A 9,260-nucleotide genomic window follows, 5' to 3' on the forward strand; every position below is an offset into this window, starting at 1 on the left:
TTTTTTTTTTTTTTTTTTTTTTTAACAGCCACAGCATCACGGTAGATGCATAAAGATGTTGGATACTTTTTACTTGAAAGGCCATGTCAAGGAGTTTTGGACTTCATTATCATCTACTGTTAAACGGCAGTCTTTGACGTTACGCCCCAGCCATAGTTTGCCCTCTTAAATACAGGCAACTGTTAATCCCAGCAAGTGTCTTAATATTAATGGAAACTCAACAGGAGCAAAATTCATCAGCATCTTCAAAACTCAGCAATACCCATCCTGCCAGCAGATCTGGTATTTCAGTAAATAGTATTTGTAGGCAGTCATCGGAGACCTCCTACCTCCTCTCGTAAGTAATAAGTACGTCAGCCTAACACTCTAGGAGGCAGGAGACCCTCTGCCTGAAGGCGAACTACTTCGCTTGTGGGTTGTGTACTTTTGGCTCTCAATGTTTGGAAGTGTTGTGAGGCCCTACTGATTGTTTCTGCGTTTTCTCTAATAACCTTCAAATTGCTGGAAGAATTTGGTCATTTTAGGAATTGTTTGTATGTCAAAATATATATGCATTTCTATTTATAACCACATAACAGAGTGAAATGAATGCATGATAGGAATCTCTTTAATAAAAATCTCATTTCCACGGGTCCTCTGTTTTATTCTGCAATCGGACCTTATCAGTCACAGATTTCATATGAGTAGTTTCAGTGATGTGAAAGGACTTCAAAAATCCAGATTTACACTGAGGTGTTATTTTATTTTACTGAGCTAAAATTTATCTGCATCTGGGTGTCTCTCTGGCACCTAAAACTCAACTTGTCCCAAACCAGTATCTTGAATTCCCTCTTTCTGCTTCCCCTACCCCACACGCAGACTTCCTCATTTCTGAAAGCGGCATCCTCATGGCCCCATCCCCCCTCCACCCCTCCCCCCCTCCCCAGTTGCTGGAGCCCGTGTGTGACCTTTGGCTCCCTCTCTCCCCAGCCTGGGCATATTCAATCACAAGGTCTGGACTCCTGGATTTTAAACCACCCTTGAATTCCTACTTCATTTCTGACTATTCCTCTTTGTCTGAACTTGAGTGTAAGCTGCTGTCCTCATTTTCTTGGAAGACTGACATTTTCCCTTTTCCACAGTATAGACAGAGTAACTTTTTTTTTTAATTCCGGGATAGTTCACATACAGTGTTATATTAGTTTCAATCACTATATTAGTTTCAATCATTATTTGAGTACAATATAGTGATTCAATAATTCTGTACATTACTCAGTGCTCATCAAGATAAGTGTACTCTTAACAGAGTAACTTTTTAAAAGCACAAATCTCCTTGGGTCATTGTCTGCTTAAAATCCTTGAATGGCTCCCATTGTCCTTGGGACAGAATCTTTGCTGTGCCCTCTGGCCCCTGCAGCACCAGGCCTTGCTGACATCACAACTCTCAGCTGGGGTCCCTTCCTGCAGCTCTCACACTGGGCTTCTGAACTCCCCACATCTGCTGCATCATCCCCAGGCCATTGTCCATGCTCCACCCCGTGCCCGGAATGCCTTTGCCTCTTCTACCAGGCTCAGGTCTTAAGTGTGTCTCCCAAGGAGAGGCTTCTCCTGATGCCGGAGTCCAGTTTAGTTTTCCCAGCTCCCACAGACTGCATTCCGCAGCATCCCACTTAGGATGGCTTGTTTCAATTTGGTCTTTGCCCTAAAGGCATTTTCTCCAAAGGGAGGGGCCACACCTGCCCCACTCACTGTCCCCAAGGCTTTGCATAGTTATTAGGTGTTCAAGAAGTATGTTTAAAAAAACAAACCAGATGAATTACTGTATAGGCAGGAGTGGATCCAAGTCTTACAGAGCCTGAAGATTATCCAGTGTTAAGGCCTTCTTTAAGAAGAATAATATAAAATTATAAATACAAAATTAGTTATGAAAGTGAGGCTATATTTGAAACAATAATAGAATCATGACGAACTACTAGGTCTTAGGTGATTTGAGCTACTTTCTTCTGAGGTCTCTTTAAGCAGTTTATCAAAAAGGCTTATAGAAGAAGGCTGCCTAATTGTAACCCAGCTCCTCGGCTCCCCAGCCCCCCACAACACCCTACTCCTCCTGTGAACCCCAATACTCACAGGGGCACAGAAGCTCCTGCTTTATGGCCAGTTTGCCTCTGAGTGTGGTCTCCAACGAATGAACAAGCCCAGCTAGCCACAGAAGTGTTCGTATCTCAGAATGGCATTCCTGCTCATTTCATGGAGACCTTTCTTATTTAAATTGTCCTCAATTTGCTGGTGAGGAAACATGGAAATCATACATGATCGTGTCATTTGCAAAATTGGGAAACTGGCAATTCTCTTATTCTCACAAATGCCAAGGGTCTCTCTACTCTTTAACAAGTTGTTCCTCACTTCTACCCTCCCTCCACGCTTGCCCCCCTCCTTTTAAGGCTTATCTAACCCCTTTCAATGTACAGGTGCAAGATTGCTTTCTGAACTCGATCTAACATATTTTATACTTACACAGAAGGATTTGGGTTTTCAGCATTTCCTACGGACGATGTGTCACAAGGGTGCTGGACTAGTGTAATGACCCCTAAGGAAGTGAAGCTTCCGACTTCCCTGTCTGTCTGCCGGAGCGTCTCAGATTAGCTCCCCGGGGGGAATGTCAGGCAAAGGTCAGGCTTTGTACAACAACAACCCAACAGGCCACAGGGTTCAGCTGAGAACTGGCAATACCCTTATCAAGTCTTCGCTCTGAGGCCTGGCGGCCAAGCAAATCTCCAAGCGATGCCAGCTTACGGTAGTGAGCATGAGTCAAATTTAAAATTATTAGAGCTATTTATAAAAATAATATCTTGCAATTGTATAACATCTGCAGTTCGCAACATGCTTTTGCACACAATGTGCAAGGCAGCCTTATGTACTAATACAGTCTCCGCGGAGTCATTGTGTGTTGCTCCCACTTACTGCGGGTAAGGCAGCCCTTGGTGAAAGAGGTATCACTACTTCTACTTCGTGAAGGACGGAAATGGGTTCTGAGGCTCTGAGAGGTTCCAAAAACTTCTTTAAGCATACCCAGCTAGTAAGAGATAACTGTGGTTATGTATCAGAAGTCCAAGCTGCTTCTCATACTGAGATTTACTCGTGTGTCATTTCAAAATGTACCGAAATGAAGGACAGATGGGATGAAAGACAGAAATTTTTAGTAGAGCATCTGGTGCTTTGCCTTATGTAGACTAGGTCCAATTTTCGTTTGTTGAACTAATTCGAACATGTAGAAATGAGTCCCATGCAAGCAGATGGACAGATACACTGATAATGTGAAAACTGTGAAGGCAAAAAACTGATTTCCAGAAAAAATTCCAACATGAGGAATGAACAGCTGAACTTCATCAGTCAGGTCTTTCATTTTAAGCTGCAGATCATGGGTATGGAATTGCACTTGCAAAGCAAGAGCAGATTTGATATATTTGATATATGTTATATGAAGTTCTAATAAAGGAAATTTTCCTTGGGGTGTCCTGGAAGGTCTGAAGCTTCCACTCATTTCAGGACATAGTTATTTGTTACCTCGAGTGTTGATATTGCCCTTCCGGACAGATTTGCTCACTGTGGTATCAGAAAGAATGATGTAGATGGAGGGCCGGCTCCCAAGACATGGATCTTTCCCTTGGGATGGCTCCGCTGTCAGGTTCATGACAAGTCCTGCAGGGAAGTGGTATCTTAAAGGGCAGAAAAGCTGACATCCTGCTATGATGATTGGCTCAAAAGGTAAATTCAGAGTGAGAGTATAGGAATATGGCGACTCGGTGTACCCAAACACGGGACAGTTCCTGCTTGAGAGCTGCTATCTGGCTACTGAGCTTTTTCATTTGCAATTGTATCAAATCAAAGGCACTGTCTTTTCCCAGACTCACAGATCCTCACTGACTTTTACCTTCATAGCTCCCCTGTGTTTTGAGATCTTGAATGATTGCCTTGTCTCATTTTCCCCTGGCCCTCATTTCTGAATGCCACCCCCCCTTCTGCTTGTTGCCCTTTCCACGGTGTCCCCCGGGAATTGGAGCTGTTTTTCAGGGGTGTTACCAAAGCCCCAACCCACTGGTAACACAATTCCTTGCCAATTCATGCCCTCAATAGAACAGGAAACCTTCATTTTTAGCTCTCCAATTTGTATGTTTCTCTATGTTTTGTAATAGCAATAAGAACAATGACAACAATTAAAAAAAGATGGGAAAGTCGTATTACAATCAGCATGAAATCTCAGAGGTTGGCAGAAAGGCTACATTTGCCTGGGTTGAGGGCCAGTAAGACTGGCGGAGGCGGCAAGCATGGTGCTGCCCTTGAATGCTGTGTCATCTGCTTTTAATGGTCTTATCAGCAGAGCAAAACTAATAAATCATGTGCTGCTAGCACAAGAACCAAGTGCTTCTGAGCCAGATGATTCCATTGTTTAGCTGAGCTACCTCAGTGAGATTGTAAACGTGGCATCACCTGTCGGTGAGAGATATGTGCCTCCTGTTTTTTAAAAGCAATTTATTCAGATTAATTTATATTCTATAAAATGCACTCACTGTAAGTCTAAAGTTCAATGATTATTTCCAGTAAATTTACCAAGTTGTAAATTTAGAACATTTCCAGTACCCCACAAAGATCCCCTCTGCAGTCAACCTTTGTTCTCACCCCCAACCCCAGGCAACCACGAATCTGTTTTCTGTCTCAATATATTTGTTTTGTCTGGACATTTTATATACACGGAATCACACAATAGTGTTCTTTTGTGTCTGACTTCTTTCACCTAACCTAATGTTTTTCAGATTCATCCATGTTTGTAGCATGTTGCTAAATAGTATTCCATTGTATAGATGCCCCATGTTATATGTATTCATTCATCAGTTTATGGACATTTAGATTGTTTGCATTTTTTGGCTATTATGAACAATACCCTCCTAATCTGAACTAAAAATGATGGGGTGGTAAGAGCTTGGGATTTGGAGTCAAGAGTTTCAGGTTGAGCTCTAGCTCTGGTATTTACTACCTTAGTTAACTCTAAGATTGTTTTCCTTAGTGCAGATAATTAACGCCTTCCCTGCCCTGCTCTTCCAAGAGTTGTAAGAATCAAGTAAGATGAGGTCTGTGGAATGTTTTGTGAGCTGTAAAACACCGAAAAAATGAAAGGCACTGTTATTGAAGTCGTCTTTTGAGAGTGTATTAAAATAAATTAGCTGTTTCTCAAGATTCTTTCCACATTCATAGAACAAATGATTAAACTTTTGATCTGTAGGAAATATTTACCTGTTTCCTTCTATAGACTTGGGGGTCTCACCATCTTTTCCTCACTAAAGCCTGTTACTTAGAAAGGCTTTTAATATCATTCCACTTCTCTTAAATTTACTTGCATTCTAAACCTTACTTTTTATTGTCAAACAAAAGGTTGTGTTTCCTGTTGAAGAGAGGGTTTGCAGATATCCTAGAATCCCTGTAGGAAATCGGACTCAGTAAAGTAGAAGGTCAGATTTGATCAGGGAATGCTCCAATCCACAATTCAATATAGCCTCTTGGGTACTTCTGGTGACAGTGCAGAGCAGAGCCCTGATGAAAGGTCTGGGAGCAGAGCTGAGCCAGGTTGAGGGCCTTCCCATGAGTCAAACTTAAGCAAATGTTATCATCCTCCAGTCAAAGCGGATTAAAATTGTCACTTCACTGAAACAATATTAAACCGGTTAGGGTAACTAGATCAGGGGTATTCAGACATTCGGGAATGTAGGTTGTTGACCACTGAATGTCCTGTCTAGTTACTTGACTTCTACAAAGCATTAAAAAAAAAAAAAAAACAACTTCCCCTGGGAAACCAGTGCCGACTTCACTTCAGACAGAAAGAACCAGATGCTGGTATCTCACACCCACTCAATCCCAAGGTAAGTATCACTTTTAGCGCCCTCCACACCTTCTACCTTATTCAACACTATGGGCTGCTTCCAAGGAGTTGTATCTTAAATCTCATCGGGAGATCTGGGATGGAAGACTTCCAAGGCCAGAGAAATGGCTGTCCCGTTTACTGGAATCTCAAGCACAGAATGTGAGTACCCATCAAGTGCCTCGGGTGGCATCCCGAGCCAATCTGATATTAGAACTCAGGCGCTCCCAGTGCCCAGATTCAAATTACGAGACTGTCCCCTTCCAAAAACAGCAAATCCCCAGACATCTCTAGCACTCCCTGAGGTTGCAAAACCTGGGCCACTGAGGTCAGATAAGTATTCCTTCCACACATCTTCTCCCCTGAGAAACCTTTCGTTCTGTTTCAACGACTGATGACCAGGGGTTTCCTAGTAAAAGCAGAGGTGGGGTGTTATGTGCTTGGGACAATCCTCTGCAGTTTTCATTCTGTGAATTTTCTCAAAGTATTTATAGATGATAGTGAGATGTCATATACATCTCTAACATTATTTTTCATATTTTCACATGCAAGCACGACAATTGGCAGACATATCCTAAGGCCAAGGTTCTTGGCTTTTGCAAGTCTGGCACTGACACCGCCGCTCTGTAGTAATAATGGTGAGAACTCGAGTTTCACACACACTCACTCTAGGTTAGATCTGGTGTTTGTATACTTATGTCATGTCTTGTTCAAAATCAAGCAGCCGATAATTGGTGGAGCCTGGTTCAAACTCAGGTCTGTTTGACAACAAGGTGCGTATTTTCACCTCCTGCACTATATGGCACGAAAATACCACACTACAATGCACTCATGTATGTATGTAGAATATATGTGTATATGTCACATAGATGTACATGTGTGTGTTGAAAGTATGGACATAGGTGTATAGTGTTTCATTTTTGACCCCTTAAAAACTTGAAGCAGCTGAGAGTTTTTATATGTCTTACATAATTTCTGACTTGGAAGGTGACTATATACATGAGAATAATGTGACTTGAAACCAAAATTTGGATAGGAATGTGTGGCAAAAGTCAATGACAAGGCTTAGTGTTCTCTGGGTCATAAAAAACTCCATCTTCTTTGTGGTTTCCACGCTGTCTGACCCATATGTTCAGATTTTTCAAAAGCCTGCATCAGAGGGAGCGTTACCTATGAAAGTTTGCCGTACGGCGTCGCTTAACACACTCCTTCTCCCATCTTTTGCATTGTCATCCTAGTGCCTAGAAACATGTCCTGTGACCAACTGAAATGACTGAACCACATTCTTCAGGAGGCACTTGGTTCCAATGTGCTTATAAAATTATTTTAAGTCAGAAATGTAAATATTCTTTCAAGATTGCCTCCTGAAAAACTAAACAAAACACACTCAAATGAGAGGTCAGAGCTGCTTCTTTGCATGCAGGCTGTCTGTCCGACATAAAACAAAATTCCCAGTGACCCAAACAACCATGCACATCTTGGCAGCGTGGGGCGATGTCATCAAAACTCTAGCACATGGATCCCACAGTGCTTCAGTGGGCACCACAGTACCATGTTGGGCTTCTCCTACAGCTCAGTGGGGAGAAGCAGCTGTTGTCCTCTCCCAGATAAAGTGACATATTCTGGGAGAGACAGCCCTAATGAGATAATTAGTTCCCTTACCACCCAGCCCACACACAAACAAAAGCACAATTAGGAAACTTCAAAATATAAGAACAAAAGATCAAATGCATTTCAGATACAGCGATTGTGTCAGGTTCATAGAAAACATCTCTCTCCTGCTTCACAAGTAACAGATGACCCACTTGCAAAACCGCTAACATACGCCAGGAACTTGTATCTTTACATTCAAATGTTTCATGAATATATTTACATAAAACACATTAAAGAAAAATGTCACAGCTCTAGTGTAGTAGACTTTATTTACTATATGAAGCAGCTTGAATGTACTTACACAAAACTACATTAAAGAAAGTGTCAATGCTTTGGTTTATTTAATATCTGAAATATCAGAAAGCAGACTTACATCCCCAGTATTAGTTTTTATTTACTTAGAGTGCTACTTATAGGTAACAATGTCTTTAGCCACAACTAGGAGAACAATAGAGGAATCATGCAATACTATACACAAAACATTATGGTTATGAATTAAATACATTACAATTTATATAAAAATATATCCTCAAGGGAACACAGGAAGTTTACACTATAGCTCTAATTGCACAGGGTTTTTTGTTTTTTTTTTTATGCTTATTTATCTTTTAGAGATAACTGAAGCTAAATATAATTTGAAAAATTCACAAACCAATCAGCCATTGGAAAAATACAGTAACTCTAAAGATAAAAATAAATATAAGAAAAACACATTATTAAAATCTAAGAAAACCAAATCTAAATAATTACATGATTAAAGTTACATAGCCAATTCACAGATTCAGAACTATCAATTTACCATGATAGTGATGAGGTCACTGATTATTTTTGTCTGGGTATTATACAAAATGTACTCATTCTTTATATTCAACAAATAATTATTGAACTTTGTGATCTAGGGAATGTGTTCAGCTCTCAGAAAACACTGGAAAACAACAGACATAGATCCTGCCCTCGTAGAGCTTCTAGTCTAGTGGGGCAGGCGGATGAGAACCGGGGTTCCGGTTCAGCCTGAGAAGTGCTGTGCTGGGGCCTCCCCTCCCATGGGAGGGATCGTCTAAGCTGAGACCTGGAGGAGAAGGGGTGACAGGGGATGGAAAGAGGATTCCAGGCACAGAGAGAAAGAAATGCAAAGACCCCGAAGTATAAGAGAGCTTGGTCTATTGCTACAACAGTGGTTCCCAAAGGACCTCAGATATTTGTTGGGGCAGAATGAAATTTTCACCCATCAATGGGGAAATGAAGACAGTGTGGTAAGTCTTTTCAATCCTAAAGTCATTCAATTTTAATTACTGGGTTTAAGACCGACTGGCTTTCTGGCATTAAGATGATCCCTCTTTTATAAAATGACAGTGATAGTAGATGATAGATTTTTAAAAAATAGATGACCCTATTTTTGAAATTAGCAAAGCAAAAACTACAGGTGCAGAAAATCTGAAAATCTGGGAATCACTGTTCAAAGAACAGACTTCTAACCGGTGTTTAATATGGTTAAAGGAGAGGGATAACGGAGAAGTCAAGAGATAAAGCTAAGGAGGAAGGCAGAGATTTGGATAGGGAAGGGCCAGGAAGAACTTTGGACTTTATCCTAAGAGCAATGGGAATGATTTTAAGCAGGGGAGTCAAACTCTACTTAGATTTGTAAAAGATCACTCTGGGATGTTGTGGGTAGACTGTGTGTTGGATGGAACAAGACAACAGGAAGGAAGGCCAGTTA

The sequence above is a fragment of the Phoca vitulina genome, unplaced genomic scaffold (genome assembly GCF_004348235.1).
Source record: "Phoca vitulina isolate PV1807 unplaced genomic scaffold, GSC_HSeal_1.0 scaffold4, whole genome shotgun sequence".
In the NCBI taxonomy this organism is placed as follows: domain Eukaryota; kingdom Metazoa; phylum Chordata; class Mammalia; order Carnivora; family Phocidae; genus Phoca; species Phoca vitulina.